This window comes from Petromyzon marinus, chromosome 19 (assembly GCF_048934315.1).
Source record: "Petromyzon marinus isolate PM22_M1 ecotype Great Lakes invasive population chromosome 19, UKy_Petmar_22M1.pri1.0, whole genome shotgun sequence".
In the NCBI taxonomy this organism is placed as follows: Eukaryota; Metazoa; Chordata; class Hyperoartia; order Petromyzontiformes; family Petromyzontidae; genus Petromyzon; species Petromyzon marinus.
This window is the reverse complement of record NC_133685.1, coordinates 8,339,175-8,357,743: the sequence shown is the minus strand read 5'-3', so window position 1 is coordinate 8,357,743 and position 18,569 is coordinate 8,339,175. Positions and strand designations below refer to the sequence as shown.

Sequence of the window (18,569 nt, the reverse complement as noted above, 5' to 3'; positions counted from 1 at the left end):
GTACAATAGAAACTGCCCCGGCGGGGGGGGGGGGGTTAAACATGTGTTTTTTTGCCAAAAGACTTCAAGACCTCACAAGCAGCCTCACCAAACAATTACTTTCATCAGCTGCTTTCGTTTTAGATAAACTGGCACCTGCCACAGGAATGTGGAATTTCCACCACCACTGTGACAGCGATGAGTAGCGACCCCCACCGTGCAGGCGAGAGGAATGAGAGGGTTTAAAGCGTCCACACAAAGAACAGCAACACACAATTGTGTAACACACACACACACGCGCGCGCAAGTGTACACAATGCACAACAAACACAAAGTTTCCCCGTATAGCCTGTAACAGACTGTCGGGGCAAGTGCTGTTAGCGAGTAGCACCTTTGAAGACCGGCACGGCACACGAGGAGGTGGGTGGCCAGCACAACGCCCGGCCGCCTTTGTCTCCCCCAGTAGCGATGTTTACTACACACCGCACCAGGTACTCATTTGAGGCCGAGTCTACCTAGGAGACGCCCAGGACCGGTTCAGATAATCGTCACCACTGGTGTTGGTCGTGAGCGGGAATCGAACCCGGGTCGCCGGGGTTCGTGGCGCAGCTTAGCGCGCTAACCGCTCCACCACCGCTCCTCCCCACCACCCGCAACACACACGAGCACACCCACACAACGCCGAGTGTACACACCACGCAACATACACACAACACAACACACACACAGGCGTCTTGAACAATCAGCGTGTTTATTTGCCTCTCGCGATACACGCCAAAAGGTGCAACGTCCCCGCCCGCCCCTATGAATCGCAGCAGGCGTGATCCAGGTGACAACCACACGCCGTGGAACACAAAGACGACGAACACCGTCCAACTCTCGTGAGCTGCGTGTAAACACAAACTTCCCCCACACCACCCCACACATATATATATATGCCCGCACATGCACAATTTTTTTTACTTAAAACTTTCGTGACTGCAGGCATTCACGTTCTTTGGTTTTTTTCGGTAAAGTCACGGAGATAGATATATATATGTTTTTTTTTTAATGTAAAATTAAAAGGCTCAGCCGACCTAGGCGAGGCACGGGATTAGTTTTGACATCAGCGGGCGCCCGTCGGTGGAAGCGTGGTTGAGGATGGAGCTCGGCACGCGGGGCGTGACAGGTCAGTGCGCTAACCACTGTCACGGCGTTCCCCGAAACGTTTCATTACAAATCAGAACCAGGCCGTACAGACTGTTGCGGCAAGTGCTGTTAGCGAGCGGCACCTACGAACGAGGAGGTGGGTGGTCGGGCACCGCGTCCGGCCGCTTTTGTCTCCCTAGTGGTAATTTTTACACGCAATTTCAGGTACTCATTTGAGCCCGAGTCAAACTAGGGGAAGCCAAGGACCGGTTCAGGGTAACCGGGTCCGTACTGCCACCACTCCCAACACACCAATACCAATACCACTCGTCACTAAGTGACGGTGAGCTCACCACGGCCCCTGTACCAGGCCAGGTGCACTTTGAGGCCGCCACGTGAAGTGTCGGAGGCTCGCTGGTAGGTCACGGGACAGACCCAGCAGGTGCCATGGGTTGACGGACCGAGATGACTGGCAGATGCTACCAGCTGTAACCCCCCTCACCCCACTGTGCCAACTTGCCACAACTTAAACCGCCCGGTGCTCCGCTCGTTGTTGTGAGCGTCGCTCCTCTGCCTTCCGTTGTTGTTGGAGGGCGATTGCCTCTAACATGCGCGCGCAGTCACACGCACACACAAACACCCACCAGAGTGTAATTTATACAGAGCTGTAGCGAGTACCCACCAGAGTGTAATTTATACAGAGCTGTAGCGAGTACTCACCAGAGTGTAATTTATACAGAACTGTAGTGAGTACCCACCAGAGTGTAATTTATACAGAGCTGTAGCGAGTACTCACCAGAGTGTAATCTATACAGAGCTGTAGCGAGTACTCACCAGAGTGTAATTTATACAGAGCTGTAGCGAGTACTCAGAGTGTAATTTATACAGAGCTGTAGCGAGTACTCACAGAGTGTAATTTATACAGAGCTGTAGCGAGTACCCACCAGAGTGTAATTTATACAGAATTGTAGCGAGTACCCACCAGAGTGTAATTTATACAGAGCTGTAGCGAGTACTCACCAGAGTGTAATTTATATAGAACTGTAGCGAGTACCCACCAGAGTGTAATTTATACAGAGCTGTAGTGAGTACCCACCAGAGTCTGATTTATACAGAGCTGTAGCCAGTACTCACCAGAGTGTAATTTATACAGAGCTGTAGCGAGTACTCACCAGAGTGTAATTTATACAGAACTGTAGCGAGTACTCACCAGAGTGTAATTTATACAGAGCTGTAGTGAGTACCCACCAGAGTGTAATTTATACAGAGCTGTAGCGAGTACTCACCAGAGTGTAATTTATACAGAACTGTAGCGAGTACCCACCAGAGTGTAATTTATACAGAGCTGTAGCGAGTACTCACCAGAGTGTAATTCATACAAGAACTGTAGCGAGTACTCACCAGAGTGTAATTTATACAGAGCTGTAGCGAGTAGCCACCAGAGTGTAATTTATACAGAGCTGTAGCGAGTACTCACAGAGTGTAATTTATACAGAGCTGTAGCGAGTAGCCACCAGAGTGTAATTTATACAGAGCTGTAGCGAGTACTCACAGAGTGTAATTTATACAGAGCTGTAGTGAGTACTCACCAGAGTGTAATTTATACAGAGCTGTAGTGAGTACCCACCAGAGTCTGATTTATACAGAGCTGTAGCCAGTACTCACCAGAGTGTAATTTATACAGAGCTGTAGCGAGTACTCACCAGAGTGTAATTTATACAGAACTGTAGCGAGTACTCACCAGAGTGTAATTTATACAGAGCTGTAGTGAGTACCCACCAGAGTGTAATTTATACAGAGCTGTAGCGAGTACTCACCAGAGTGTAATTTATACAGAACTGTAGCGAGTACCCACCAGAGTGTAATTTATACAGAGCTGTAGCGAGTACTCACCAGAGTGTAATTCATACAAGAACTGTAGCGAGTACTCACCAGAGTGTAATTTATACAGAGCTGTAGCGAGTAGCCACCAGAGTGTAATTTATACAGAGCTGTAGCGAGTACTCACAGAGTGTAATTTATACAGAGCTGTAGCGAGTAGCCACCAGAGTGTAATTTATACAGAGCTGTAGCGAGTACTCACAGAGTGTAATTTATACGGAACTGTAGCGAGTACCCACCAGAGTGTAATTTATACAGAGCTGTAGCGAGTACCCACCAGAGTGTAATTTATACGGAACTGTAGCGAGTACCCACCAGAGTGTAATTTATACAGAGCTGTAGCGAGTACCCACCAGAGTGTAATTTATACAGAGCTGTAGCGAGTACTCACAGAGTGTAATTTATACAGAGCTGTAGCGAGTACCCACCAGAGTATAATTTATACAGAGCTGTAGCGAGTACCCACCAGAGTGTAATTTATACGGAACTGCAGCGAGTACCCACCAGAGTGCAATTTATACAGAGCTGTAGCGAGTACTCACAGAGTGTAATTTATACAGAGCTGTAGCGAGTACCCACCAGAGTGTAATTTATACAGAGCTGTAGTGAGTACCCACCAGAGTGTAATTTATACAGAGCTGTAGCGAGTACCCACCAGAGTGTAATTTATACGGAACTGTAGCGAGTACTCACCAGAGTGTAATTTATACAGAGCTGTAGCGAGTACCCACCAGAGTGTAATTTATACAGAGCTGTAGTGAGTACCCACCAGAGTGTAATTTATACAGAGCTGTAGCGAGTACTCACCAGAGTGTAATTTATACAGAACTGTAGCGAGTACCCACCAGAGTGTAATTTATACAGAGCTGTAGCGAGTACCCACCAGAGTGTAATTTATACAGAGCTGTAGCGAGTACTCACCAGTGCAATTTATACAGAGCTGTAGCGAGTACCCACCAGAATGTAATTTATACAGAACTGTAGCGAGTACTCACCAGAGTGTAATTTATACAGAGCTGTAGTGAGTACTCACCAGACTGTAATTTATACAGAGCTGTAGCGAGTACTCACCAGAGTGTAATTTATACAGAGCTGTAGCGAGTACCCACCAGAGTATAATTTATATAGAACTGTAGCGAGTACTCACCAGAGTGTAATTTATACAGAGCTGTAGCGAGTACCCACCAGAGTGTAATTTTTACAGAACTGTAGCGAGTACCCACCAGAGTGTAATTTATACAGAGCTGTAGCGAGTACCCACCAGAGTGTAATTTATACAGAACTGTAGCGAGTACTCACCAGAGTGTAATTTATACAGAGCTGTAGCGAGTACCCACCAGAGTGTAATTTATACAGAGCTGTAGCGAGTATCCACCAGAGTGTAATTTATACATAACTGTAGCGAGTACTCACCAGAGTGTAATTTATACAGAGCTGTAGTGAGTACTCACCAGAGTGTAATTTATACAGAGCTGTAGCGAGTACCCACCAGTGTAATTTATACAGAGCTGTAGCGAGTACCCACCAGAGTGTAATTTATACAGAGCTGTAGCGAGTACCCACCAGAGTGTAATTTATACAGAGCTGTAGCGAGTACTCACCAGAGTGTAATTTATACAGAGCTGTAGCGAGTACCCACCAGAGTGTAATTTATACAGAGCTGTAGCGAGTACTCACAGAGTGTAATTTATACAGAGCTGTAGCGAGTACCCACCAGAGTGTAATTTATACAGAGCTGTAGCGAGTACTCACAGAGTGTAATTTATACAGAACTGTAGCGAGTACTCACCAGAGTGTAATTTATACAGAGCTGTAGCGAGTACCCACCAGAGTGTAATTTATACAGAACTGTAGCGAGTACTCACAGAGTGTAATTTATACAGAACTGTAGTGAGTACCCACCAGTGTAATTTATACAGAGCTGTAGCGAGTACCCACCAGAGTGTAATTTATACAGAGCTGTAGCGAGTACTCACCAGAGTGTAATTTATACAGAGCTGTAGCGAGTACCCACCAGAGTGTAATTTATACAGAGCTGTAGCGAGTACTCACAGAGTGTAATTTATACAGAGCTGTAGCGAGTACCCACCAGAGTGTAATTTATACAGAGCTGTAGCGAGTACTCACAGAGTGTAATTTATACAGAGCTGTAGCGAGTACCCACCAGTGTAATTTATACAGAGCTGTAGCGAGTACCCACCAGAGTGTAATTTATACAGAGCTGTAGCGAGTACTCACCAGAGTGTAATTTATACAGAGCTGTAGCGAGTACCCACCAGAGTGTAATTTATACAGAGCTGTAGCGAGTACTCACAGAGTGTAATTTATACAGAGCTGTAGTGAGTACCCACCAGAGTGTAATTTATACAGAGCTATAGCGAGTACTCACAGAGTGTAATTTATACAGAGCTGTAGCGAGTACCCACCAGAGTGTAATTTATACAGAGCTGTAGCGAGTACCCACCAGAGTGTAATTTATACAGAGCTGTAGCGAGTACTCACAGAGTGTAATTTATACAGAGCTGTAGCGAGTACCCACCAGAGTGTAATTTATACAGAGCTGTAGCGAGTACTCACAGAGTGTAATTTATACAGAGCTGTAGCGAGTACCCACCAGAGTGTAATTTATACAGAGCTGTAGCGAGTACTCACAGAGTGTAATTTATACAGAGCTGTAGCGAGTACCCACCAGAGTGTAATTTATACAGAGCTGTAGCGAGTACCCACCAGAGAATCCGTCCGATCGATGCGACCATCGTCTTGAGCCGTGTGACCGCTCGGCACGGAGTCCACGCCGCGCGGGCTTTCAAGTTGTCCGCCGAACGACGAGTGCGGAGGGCGAGGAGATAGAGCGGGGGGGGGGGGGTCCAGCCGCGTGTCGAGCACATCCAAGCAAGGTTAGCGGAGTCCTCCACGAAGCCACTTGGGAGTCCGAGCAGCAACGACGAAGCCCTCCTCCTCCTCCCCAGACGTGCATTCACGTTCACAGCCGCACGCGGAGGAGCGGTGGCGCAATCCCGCTGCGCTGCTGAACCCCGCCTTCCGAGTTGGATTCCAGGCCGCGGCTAAGGTGGGCGACGGGTCTGGCGCTTCACTCCTCACTCCGTGGTTTTTGCAGAACACTGCTGGGCTGGCTCCGGGTCGGGATTTGTCGGCGTAAGGCACTACCACGAGAGTGCAAGGTATGCCTAACCATAATAATCCTCAATAAAAGGTTGTTTTTTGGGGAAATATAAATGCGTCGTTAAAACCCGCCACCAACTTCACAACGGCCAAATTTGGTAAGGTTTGTCACGTGAACAAAATGTGACGATTCGATACTCCTGCAGCACACACCGGTGAGTTAGGGAGTAAACCCACAAACATTTACAATTAGAGTACTGAGACGTTCCGCTGGTGGTTGCAACAACCAGCTTCGTGCGAATTGCAAACTTCCACGCAAGACGATGCGTTTGGCACGAAGCTCTCCGCCCTCTCCTCGTCGAACACCGGGAGGATATTCTCCGTCTCCCCACGGCGTGTCACCCGCTGTACGTTGCGTACCCCCAGGTCCCTTAGTTTCCGATGTGAAAGACCCAAACGCAGAAGATCCCCTGCGTTTGACCTTCCACGAATCTCATGGTCCACCTTAAAACCGGATCCACTGCACAAACTCAAGGCGGCAAATGCGGATAACCTGACAGACAAATGGAAAACCTAAAACTCTCTCCAGGAGCGTGCGACTGTGGTCTATCCAGAAGAGACCGTACGATGTCCAACGACGCAATGCCCCGGATCCACAAACGTGAAGGAGACGTCCACGGCCGATGTATATCTACATCGGCTACGTACGACAGAAGAAGGACGAGTTCACAGCTGACTGGTGGGAAATCAACGCAGGCCACGAGGGACCGGGGTGGAGAAAATTCAAATTGGTTACCCTGGCGTCGTCACATCGATGCAACGCAAATGATGACGATGCGAGGGGTTAGAGGTTAGAATGGGCGGAGCTTAATTACATCGCCGAGTTTTTCTGAACGACGGATTCATGTCAAGGTGATTTCCCCCAGACACGACAACCGGCATGGATTCGTCCTCATGTAATGTAAACGCTATCTGGTGGTGTTCAGAGTGTTACATATCCCTTCATTATTAATCATATAAATAATAATAATACATCACAACTCGTTAGTACTGCCAATGCCCCCTGGCTGAGTCTCAAGATGTCTTTTCTACACAGATGGTTTCAAGAACCCAGTTGCTGTACCGCCGTCTCCTGGCCAAGTCTCAGCTCAGTGGATCATGGAGACGAGCGTCCCGTGACCCATCTCCACGCGATCCACCAATCCTGACCACACACAGCTGTACTGCAGCCGTGGGAACGAACGCCGCGGCGGCGGCGGCGGCGGCATCGACGCCACGACCACGGTGCAACGTCGGTGCGACGTCGTCGTGACGTCCCGGCAGAGCGCACGGACGTCGTGTGCCCGTCCATGCCAACGTCGTCTGCCCGGGGCGGGGCGGGCGGCCGACCTCGCGGGACGTGCAACGAGTGGCCGCAGCCGATCGTCCGATCGTGCCTCCTGAGCGCCCGATTATTCCCCCCCGGGCGTCCGATCGAACGCTTTGGGTGGACCCGGTCAACACCGCGAGGCGCGTGGCGGTTCCAGCTCCGCTCCGCTCCGCTCCGCCCGCCGCTGAGAATCACGTGACACACGGCAGGTTCCGTGGAGAGTTTGCCGGCGGTGGTCGCCCGATCGGCGTTCCGTATGCCGCATCCGGGAGAGCGTGCAAGGGACACCGGGCCCCTGGAGAGCCGGAGTACAACCGGGAAGTCGCGAGCGCCATGGCTCTGATGCGGCGCCCAGAACGACGGCGGCCTAGCCCCTGGTAGAAGGGTTGCAGGCCCCAGGCTCTATCCATTCCTGACACGGTGGTGAATGACACAGGGCGGTTCTCCTCAGGTGGCCTCAACGATGCCTCAACACCTTGACACACGGACGCACGGAGACACACAGAGACACGCATGTCAGTTTCATGATAGCACCATGCCAGCACCACAGCCTTTGGTCGCCCCAGTGGCAATGTTTAAAACGCACCACACCAGGTACTCATATGAGGCAGAGTCGACTTTGGGGAGGCCCAGGACCGGTTCAGGTTCGCCGGGTTCGTAGCGCAGCACACTTACCGCTGCATAACTGCTCCCCACACACACACTCTCAACCTTATACACCCACCCACTCTCTCACACACCCACCAACACGCTCACTCACTCACGCAATCACTTGATCACCACACAGTGTTCAATCACCACCACCACTACACTTCAGGTCACAACAACACGCTCATTCACACTCACGCCACTCCCCTACACATCCACCCACCTCGCTCATTCAACTCAACTGCTCAGATACTTACCAACTCACACGCTCACTCACTCACTCGCTCACACACTCACTCACTCATCCAATCCCCAAAGCGATTCACCGGCTCGCAGCGAGCGCCGTCAAACGAGCCAAATAAAGCCCAGACGTCCGTTCATTTTACGCGCGTTTGCCGTTCCAACTCCTGACATTCGAAAGGAGAAACAAAAAAACCACACTTGCCGTTGGCTTTTGTCAACTAAATCGTGAACTAAACTGGACCGACTTCACACGAGCGTTCTTCCAAACCGCCGGCACGGAAGCAGCCGCCGCGTTCCGCCGTAAATCTGTTAAGCCGGAACAAGAATAAAGAGCTTGGCAAAGACGCCTCGCAAACTCCCACTGCCCAAGACTCTCCCCGCACCGCGACAGCGCTGACGAGGCCAGCGAGAACACCTTGCCGCGCATATTCAGCAGAGTCGGCGTTCACTGTGGACGGCTTCATCGAAGGTTGTTACTGAGAATTATTTTGCTGCTCCTAGAAATGTCCACGTGATGATGAGCCACTTTTTGTTGCGCTATACATTCACGTTCTGACCCCCCCCCGTGCCACTCATGGACATCTGTGAAAAAGAGCTTTATAGCTCATTGGACTCCTCCAGGATAATACATCTTCTGATTCTGAAGCAGTTGGGAGATTCTTACGCTGTGGTTTGTGTTGTTGTTATTGTTTATATATTTGGGTTCTTATAAAAAAATTAATGCAATTAAGCAGATCATGGAGAGTGGTTTTTTTTAGCACAAAGATCCCCCATGTATGCTTTTAACAGACTATTGGGGCATGTGCTGTTAGCGAGCACCTATAAATCCTAATACGGCACACGAGGGGGTGGGTGACCAGCACCACGCCCGACCGCCTTTGTCTCCCTAGAGGCGATGCTTACACACCACACCAGGTACTTATTTGAGGCTGAGTCGACCTAGGGGAGGCCAAGGACCGCTTCAGATAATCGTCACTTGGTTTTGGTGTGGTCGTGAACAGGAATCGAACTCGGGTCGACGGGTTCGTAGTGCAGCGCGCAAACCGCTACACCATGGCCATGAGTACACAAACACACACAATGGGTGGCATAGCCATAAGTACACACACACACACCATAGAGGCATATCTCATAAGCTCCAGTGATGATACTGTCCACAACACTAGACCAAGTACACTCTGGTAAGCTGGGTCAACTCATGCTCAGACACCAGAAGACGAAATACTGATTACTGTAAGGAAAAAAAAGATATATGTGCCTTTAGGAAGAGGCAGCCCTTTAAGATAGACATGGCGTATAAATAAGTGATGGTACTTCAGGAAAGAGGTAGGCCTTTAAGAAAGATATGGCCGTTGCATAAGAGACGGGCCTTTAGGAAAGAGGCAGGCCTTTAAGAAAGATATGGCGTATAAATACGTGATAGTACTTCAGGAAAGAGGTAGGCCTTTAAGAAAGATATGGCCTCTAGATAAGAGTCAGGCCTTTAGGAAAGAGGCAGCCCTTTAAGATAGACATGGTGTCTAAATAAGTTATGGTTCTTTAGGAAAGAGGCAGGCCTTTAAGAAAAAAAAATGCATTTAAAAAGGCAATGGGTCTATAAGAGGTGGGCCTTCAAGCAAAAATGTAGATTGAATGCTGCTGCGAATGTGCAGTGGGATGGCTCTGCAGATGGTGTGAGCTGCCACGTAGAAACGACGCCTGACTGACGATGAAGCAATTTATTTGTGAATTAAAAATTGTACGTGACCTCGCAAAGCACAGGTCAAGTGATGATATATTTTTTTTTCTAGAAGTCTGCGTATTTGCTTCTCATTGTGATACTGTGAATAATTTAGTGTGAGCGAGCGTGTCAATGGGTAAGTCTGTGAATGAGCGTGCCAATGAATAAGTCTGTGAATGAGCGTGTCAATGAGTTTGTGTGTGCACCACTGGCCAATGCAGTATCCCTATAAGATTTGTTTCTAAGTTCGTTGAACCACGTGGAGACGCTGGAGTTGCATACAACCATGTATGCATGATGAACTTCTTTTGCACTGTACATAGCCGACCGTGCAAATTAGAGGTGCGGGGAAATAAAAGAGATTTGGCTTATTACAGTTCAAACATATTCCGTTCAGTCGAGCGATTTTTTTTTTAAATAAAGGTTGAATGGTTTCTCCGGAACAGTCACAGCTGGTGCCGTGCTCTGAAATTCACAACACGCGCGGTTGTTTTTATAGCGGCGTTGAAACCCGTCCGTGATTGGATGGAATCTGGCACGTGCTGGTCATATGAAAACATTCATAAGAATGATCAAATTAACAAATATTATTGTTACTTCTACTTCAAGGTATTTCCCTGCGATATGAGTGCATGTATTCGACACGGAGTAAAGTAAGTGTTACTCACTCATCCTGATCGCGAGGAGGACATGTACATCTCTACAAGGCCGGTCAAATATTCCAAACAACTTTCACTCTAATAAACCAAACTTATTGGGATAGAGCAGGGAATTTGATACCCCGGGCTTAGAACAACACTGAACATTCGTATTAGGGATCTTGTAATTATATTCAACATACAATAACATGTTATAATAATACACCAATATTGTTTCAGCAATTGGATACATTTATTTAACATTTAGGTATTGGACGCGTCGGGGAGGATGACCAGCGAGCACATGGAGTGATTAAATCATTTTTTTTCCGTGAACAGGAAAAATATACACAAAGGTTTATAATTACAAGCATCATTGTGGAACATTACCCCAGTAGACGTGGAATTTGAGGCCAACGTTTGTCCAACGTTGAGGTATGCCTCCAGGAGACAAGCTAAACGACTAAACCATCTTGATTTGAAGCTTTCGTGACTGCAGGAATCCATACTCTTTGGTTCTTTCGGTAAAGTCATGTAGGTAGGTAGAAAATAAAATAAAGCACGACGTTTCGGGCGCAACACAAGCGTCCGTCATCAGGTGGGAAAGCCTTGGTCTGCTGCTGCGGCAGACTGTTTTAGAAAACCATGTTTATTTCACCAGGTAAGGCCCACTGGGCTGTATTACAGCTCTTTTTCAGACGCGACCTGGCTATCACACATGATAGCTCAACGAAGTGGCTCATCACCACGTGGAAATTTAGAGCAGCCAAACACTCAAAACGCATGACGTTGATTCTAAATGCGGAGGGACAAAACTGGAGGACCCGGAGGAAAATGCACGCGGCCACGGGGGAAGAGAGAGAGAGAGAGAGACACGCGCAAACTCCAAATATAATAGCAAGCGTCAGGTTCGGGATAAAACCCACGACATCCTGCACGCCACTCTCTCGTGCGCATTGACAGTCTCAGCACGGTAACTTCCCCCCCCACCCCCCCGGACAGTCTAGAATATGATTGTCAGGTCTTTGTCAATCCACCACTGCCACCACACTCGACGTGACGCTGCAGGCGTGGTCTGTAGCCTGGTGGTAGTGCCTTACGCCGATAATCCCAGCTGCAAAACCGGCCTCTCAGCACCTCCTGCAGAAAAAAAAAGTCGAGTGGGACAATGAAGCTCTCTGACTTTCCGTTGCGAGCTACCATATATATGCTGTGACTATGTGCTGGGCATGTGTGGGTGTTGACAATACATATATAGTGTCTTATATGCTGGGTATGTGTGTATAGTATGTACATATATTGTGTGTGTGTGTGTTGACACTATACATAGCGTCTATGAGCTGGATATGTGCGTGTGTTTTGACTATGTAGAGTATATAGTATATACATATATGCTGGGTATGTGTTTTTTTTAGAGTACATATATAGTAGAATAGTGTCTATACGCGATGAATATGTGCGCGTGTTTTGACAGTACACATTATATATGCTGGGTACGTATGTATTTTGACTACAGATATAGCGTATGTGTGTTTTTGACTGTATGTACGTACATAGCATAAAAATATATATACACCTTAGGTATGTGTATGTATTGTGTGTTTGCTGTATGTACATCTATAGTATATGTATGTACATCTATAGTATATATATAAATCGATTCCCGCTCACGGCCAACACCAGTGATAGCGATTATCTGAACCGATCACGGGCCTCCCCTAGGTCGACTCAACCTCAAATGAGTGCCTGATGCGATGTGTAAACATCGCCACTAGAGAGACAAAGGCGGTCGGGCGTGGTGCTGGCCACCCACCCACCCCCTTCGTGTGCCGTGCCGGCCTTCATAGGTGCTCGCTAACAGCACTTGCCCCATCAAGTCTGTTAAGGCTATACTGGGTGATCTTTGTCTTTGTTTTGACTGCATGTACAGACATAGCATCTATACATCCTGGGTACGTCGTGTGTGTGTGTGTTTTGACTGGTGTGTATTAAAAAAACACACACACACTGGAGAGGGCTTTTTTTCCGTCCGTGATTAGCCTCCAAAATAACTTTTTTTCCAAAAACAGAGTGCCACAGCTGCAATCATCAATGCGCCGTTTCATGCCCCCCACCACCACCACCCCCCACCACCCACCGACAAATGCTCCTTGCTGCCGATTCTATCCGCAAGGTGAGAGGGCAGACGCCCTCGGCCTCGTGCGCATAGGCGGGCGGGGAGCGCCTGGCTGGCTGACTGACTGCCCGACTTGACTCTTTGCCTGCCCAAAAAGGGCATCCATCCGTCCAATAATTGGCGTTTGTGTTCAAAACTGTCAGCTCGGCACACCCCAGGCCCCCTTGCGTACTCCGCGCGCGCGCGCGCGCGCTCGTTTGACAACTCTGCATGGAATTGCGGATAAATAGGAGCCTTTTAAGATGCTGTGCAGCCGCTGTGTGTGTGTCTGTCTGTCTCTCTGCGTGTGTGTGTCTGAACGAAACCGGCGACCCGAGTTCGATTCCGGCTCACGGCCACCAACGGCAGTGACAATTCATCTGGACCGCTCCTGGGCCACCCCCTAGGTCGACTCAGCCTCGAATGAGTGCCTGGTGCGGTGTGTAAACATCGCCACTGGGGAGACAAAGGCGGTCGGGCGTTCTGCTGGCCACCCACCCCCTCGTGTGCCGTTGCGGCCTTCATAGCACTTGCCCCTACAGTCTGTTGAAGGCTATATACGGAGGGATCTTTGTTCAATGTAGCAAAATCAGTTGTGTGCGAGGGGCTGGTAACCCCCTCCATCTCGCACTAGTTTATATCAGTAACCACGGTGGAAACAGCCTTAAAAAAAACACATAAAGGTGCACCTAGAATGGCACAAGTGGTGCCAAACACACATTCGTTAACAATAACACGATGGCCGTTAAAATATATATACATATAAACAGGCAGTGGCGCTTGTTTGTAGCACATGCGTCACTACGGACATAGCACGACATTCGCCCTATTTTTTTTATATATAAGACCACAGTGCTATTTGACAAATGTGTTAGATTTGTGTTTTGTTCATTGTGCACCACTGCCAACACAGCAGCAATCACCAGATCATTTGTATGCAACTCTTTATGGTGTATATACGTGGCGAGATGTTAGCTCCGTCGCCTGGTATGCAGGAGGGTCAGGGGTTTGACCCCAACCCAGACGTCTGCCGTATATTCGGAGTTAGCGCCTCTCTCCCCGTGGTCGCGTCGATTTTTCTCCGAGTCCTCCGGTTTTTCACTCCGCATTTAGAATCAACACGCTTTTATAGTATTCGGCCGCTATACATTAACATGCACTAAGCCACTCCGCTGAGCTATCGTTTGTGGCCAGGTTGCTTCTGAAAGTGTGCTGTACACAGCTCAGGTGGGCCTTACCTGGTAAAATTAAAAAAAGTTTTAGTTTAGTTTGAATACATCCCCTGTATATAAAATATCTGCACAAAGAGGTCATTCGTTATTCATGGGCCCAATTTAAAAAAAAACTGGTGATCAGAAAACACATTGTAGAATGTTATTCTCATCAGGCCCCCGTGGTGTAAAAGTGTGATTATCCACTCCGTCTCCCTGGGCTATGAAGAAGGGTCATTGTTCAAAACGTCGCCCGTTATATTTTAGCTTGCATATATGTGTGCATCTGATATGCTTCTGTATAGAAGTATCATGTTTATGTATACATATATCTCCATATATGTAAAAAGCAAAGTTGTGAATATGTGTGTCTGTTCAAAATGTTTAGCGTACTTCCCGACATGCAACAAACTTGACATTTTCCATGTGGGTACTTTCCAGACTGTACACCATGCACAAATTATAAAAAATACACTTTTGGTTTTTTTTTTGGGGGGGGGGGGGCGGGGGAGCTCAATAATGCATAGATTTTTTGCACAGCATGTGAGCTCTGACGTCAAATCTGTCACGTGACCCGCCCATGTGGAAGCGTAACGCATTGTAGTGTAGTGGTTAGCGCGCCGCGCTACGAACCCGGCGAACCGAGTTCGATTCCCGCTCACGGCCACCACCAGTCACGATTATTTTAACCGGTCTTGGGCCTCCCCTAGGTTGACTCAGCCTCAAACAATTAACTGGTGTGGTGTGTGAACATCGCCACTGGGGAGACAAAGGCGGCCGGGCGTGGTTCTGGCCACCCACCCCCTCGTTGTATATATATTAATGTGTACAACTACGTTGGTATGGGTATAAGTCAGTAAGTATGCCTCATATGTGTGTATGTATATATGTTGAACTTATTTTGCACCGTACGTAGCCAACCAACGGATATACACGTTTTGGATTTGCAAAAAACACAATCTGTAACGTTATGTCTTAACTTAAGACATTATGTCTTAACTTAAGACATAATGGGTCCGTCTGGTACCTTTACAAACTTTAATTGTGGAGCTCTCAGTATAGAGCTGAGCTCACACATCACTCCACCTACACTTAGTTCATACAGGAAGCTCGTGGCCCATTGCTTAAATCGCATCCACTGCACAAACCATGGCAGTGGATGCGGATACCCCGATGCACATATGGAAAATGAAAGAAAAAACTCTCCAGTAGTATGCGACCGAGGTCATCCAGAACAGACCGTAACAACATAAAACGATGCAATGTCCGATCCACAAATAGGAAAAAGACATCACAGCGATGATACGGTCCCGCTACGTCTGATGCGGTTATCTGGCATGTCCCACCTGACTGTGAAATTATATCTGTTGCGTTGCATCTACATCAGCAGTGACACCGCTGCACGCCCAGTACTTACATGGTTGTGAATATGAATACACAAGCGAAACCTTGGATTGCCGGCATGATTCGTTCCGGAAACGTGCTCGTAATCCAAAGCACTCGTATATCAAAGCGAATTTCCCCGTAAGAAATAATGGAAACTCAACCCAAAAATACTGTTTTCATATAAAAGTGATTACTACAAAATACCTTTTTATATTTTTATTTAAATTTAACATAAAGTAATCAAATGTATTCATTACATTTCATCGTGGCTGGTGTGATGGAGACGAGAAGAGAGGAGGAGGGTTATTGTGTAGGACGACTTTCACTTGCAGTACAGTTACTAAAGAACAATCACCACACTTGGACACCAAATTTAAAAAAATGCTTAACGCACACACACGTGATCACAACACTATAGTACTGTAGTAAACAGTATACACGTGGTCACAATACTATATTACTGTAGTAAACAGTATACACGTGGTCACAACACTATAGTACTGTAGTAAACAGTATACTCGTGGTCACAACACTATAGTACTGTATAAAACAGTATACACGTGGTCATAACACTATAGTACTGTAGTAAACAGTATACCCGTGGTCACAACACTATAGTACTGTAGTAAACAGTATACACGTGGTCACAACACTATAGTACTATAGTAAACAGTATACACGTGGTCACAACACTATAGTACTATAGTAAACAGTATACACGTGGTCACAACACTATAGTATCTTCTTCTTTGGTTCTTTCGGTAAAGTCACGTAGAATGAGAATAAGATAATACATTGATAAAATAAAATAACACAATAATATTCTCACGACGTTTCGGCCACAACACAAGCGGCCTTCATCAGGTGAAGGGGACGAGACTGTCTGGAGGACAGCGCTGGAGTGACACTATAGTACTATAGTAAACAGTATACACGTGGTCACAACACTATAGTACTATAGTAAACAGTATACACGTGGTCACCACACTATAGTACTGTAGTAAACAGTATACACGTGGTCACAACACTATAGTACTGTAGTAAACAGTATACGCTCGCACGGATGTATTGCAAGACATCGCTCGTTTATCAAATTATTATTTATTTAAAAAAATTTGCTCGTCTTGCAAAACACTCGCAGACCAAGTTACTCGCAATCCAAGGTTTCACTCTACTTTACCACACCTCACATGAGCATGCATGAGCACAGCTAATGTAAATATTCATTACAAGCCGCATCACAGCTATTTACATATACATGCGCATGCTCCACGTCGCGCAATTTGCGGATCATTGTGACGATCCAAACCGCGTCATCGTGCTCACTGAAGTGACGTCACTCGACGCCGCGTGACGTCATTTAAGAATAATAGTAGTCGACAAAAAGCCTACGTGTTGAAGTTACCGAATAGGTTTGTAGTAGCAGCACGAGGTTAATGTACATAACCACCTCGTGAATACCCAAAAAAGTAAATGAAATAACCATAATTACCTTGGATAGTTAACGTAAATTTCCTCGCTTGTCTGTCACAGAAAAGCTGTGAGTAAAGACACAACTTTCTCGGAGTGGTGCACTGCAACACATAGATGCGAGTGGTATTAAGGGAATCCATCGCACGGCCGTGAGATTGCCACTCAACATTGTGAGAAACCTTGATCATCAAGAGTAATCCGTGAGACTTGACATGCATGGTATGCATGTATACAGTTTTTTCAGTTTCAGTTGCATTTATTTGGTATAGCCCTGTGAGCCATTCGGCTCTTGAACCGGGTGCAACCGCAACAAACAAAAAACAAAAACGTGAACAAGAAAAACATCTTAAAGTGGAAAAACAGCAAAAATATTCCAGAAAAAGCACCGTACACCAACGCTGTGTGCAAAAAAATCCCAGTGGGATGCAAGTCAAACAACAACAACAACAACCACAAGACAACTTAGATGAAGGCCATCAGTCTAACTACGTACTACAACAAACAAACATGGCCAAACCAAAAAAACGTTTTCGAAATCACCAAAATAAAGCCATAAAAGCAATGTAACAGTGATCACAGGAACTGTGACCGAAATTTCACAACAAACGACATAAACAACATGTACCACCAAACCCTGTAGCCATAGCTGGCTGCATGAGTCACTTCCACAACAGCAGGAGCATCAGTAGGAGTATCAAACATCTTCAAAGCACCTTTAAAGATCATGTATGCAGTAGTCGTTTCTACATCTGTATTTGGGCTCAATCCGAAAATAGAGCTTAGGTCTGGCATTTTGGATGACCCCAGTGGTTTGGGTTTTACATGGATCCTCCTTAGAAATGACATCACATATATATTAACCAAAAAGTCAACACATTCATCAATAACACTTTGGCCTTAAAGGACAAATAAATATAAGTGACGTTTCGGGCAATTCTCCTTCTTCACAGCACATCACGTACAGTGGATTAGTTCCGTGCTTTCTCCACGTATCATGTGAGGTAACCTTTGTGAGCACGAAAAGATGTCAAATTATTACCTCTTGGGAATTATCGGAAAATCCGAATTTCTAATAATTTTTATACAAAAATAATCTATTGTCCATACTTCTTGATGTGTGTGTGTGTATATATATGCATGCTTAGAATGTGTGTAAGTTTCCATGTACGTGTTCCAGAATGTCGGTGCATTTTGAACAAAAAAATATATTCTAAAATCCGGTCGATATTTATTTCAAATAAACCGATCAAATTTTGGGGAGTGATGACAAAGCACGAGGTCGTGGGCAGTGATGTCACTTCCTGTCCCCTTTGCGGTTTTCCCGCCAAAAGTTACATTCGGGGGTGGCATCGATGTCGCTTGCATTCTTTTAAAAAAATATATACATCTCGTACTTTTGTGATTTTTTACTTTACGTTAATTTAGTGATCAACAATGACGAAAATTGTTCAATGATGTTCACCAACTGCGAAGGTTGAATTTTAATGCAATCGGCCAATTCAAAGTCACAAATACACCATTCAAATTCAAAACTGGCTCTTACTCCTGCAATCAAACATTCAAGATGTTGAACCCGTAACAAGTCCAGATCAGACAATGCACCTGGGTGGCAACA

At 46.6% G+C, this 18,569-nt stretch overlaps 1 long non-coding RNA gene across 1 annotated transcript in view; it reads right to left on the bottom strand.

Annotated features, from left to right (window-relative positions):
• Positions 1 to 711: 711 nt before the first annotated feature.
• Positions 712 to 18,569, bottom strand: part of LOC142925153 (uncharacterized) — a 37,623-nt gene continuing 19,765 nt past the window's right edge. The window contains exon 2 of the long non-coding RNA XR_012942237.1: positions 712 to 7,955. This is a non-coding gene — a long non-coding RNA (uncharacterized LOC142925153). The remainder of the gene's footprint in view (positions 7,956 to 18,569) is intronic.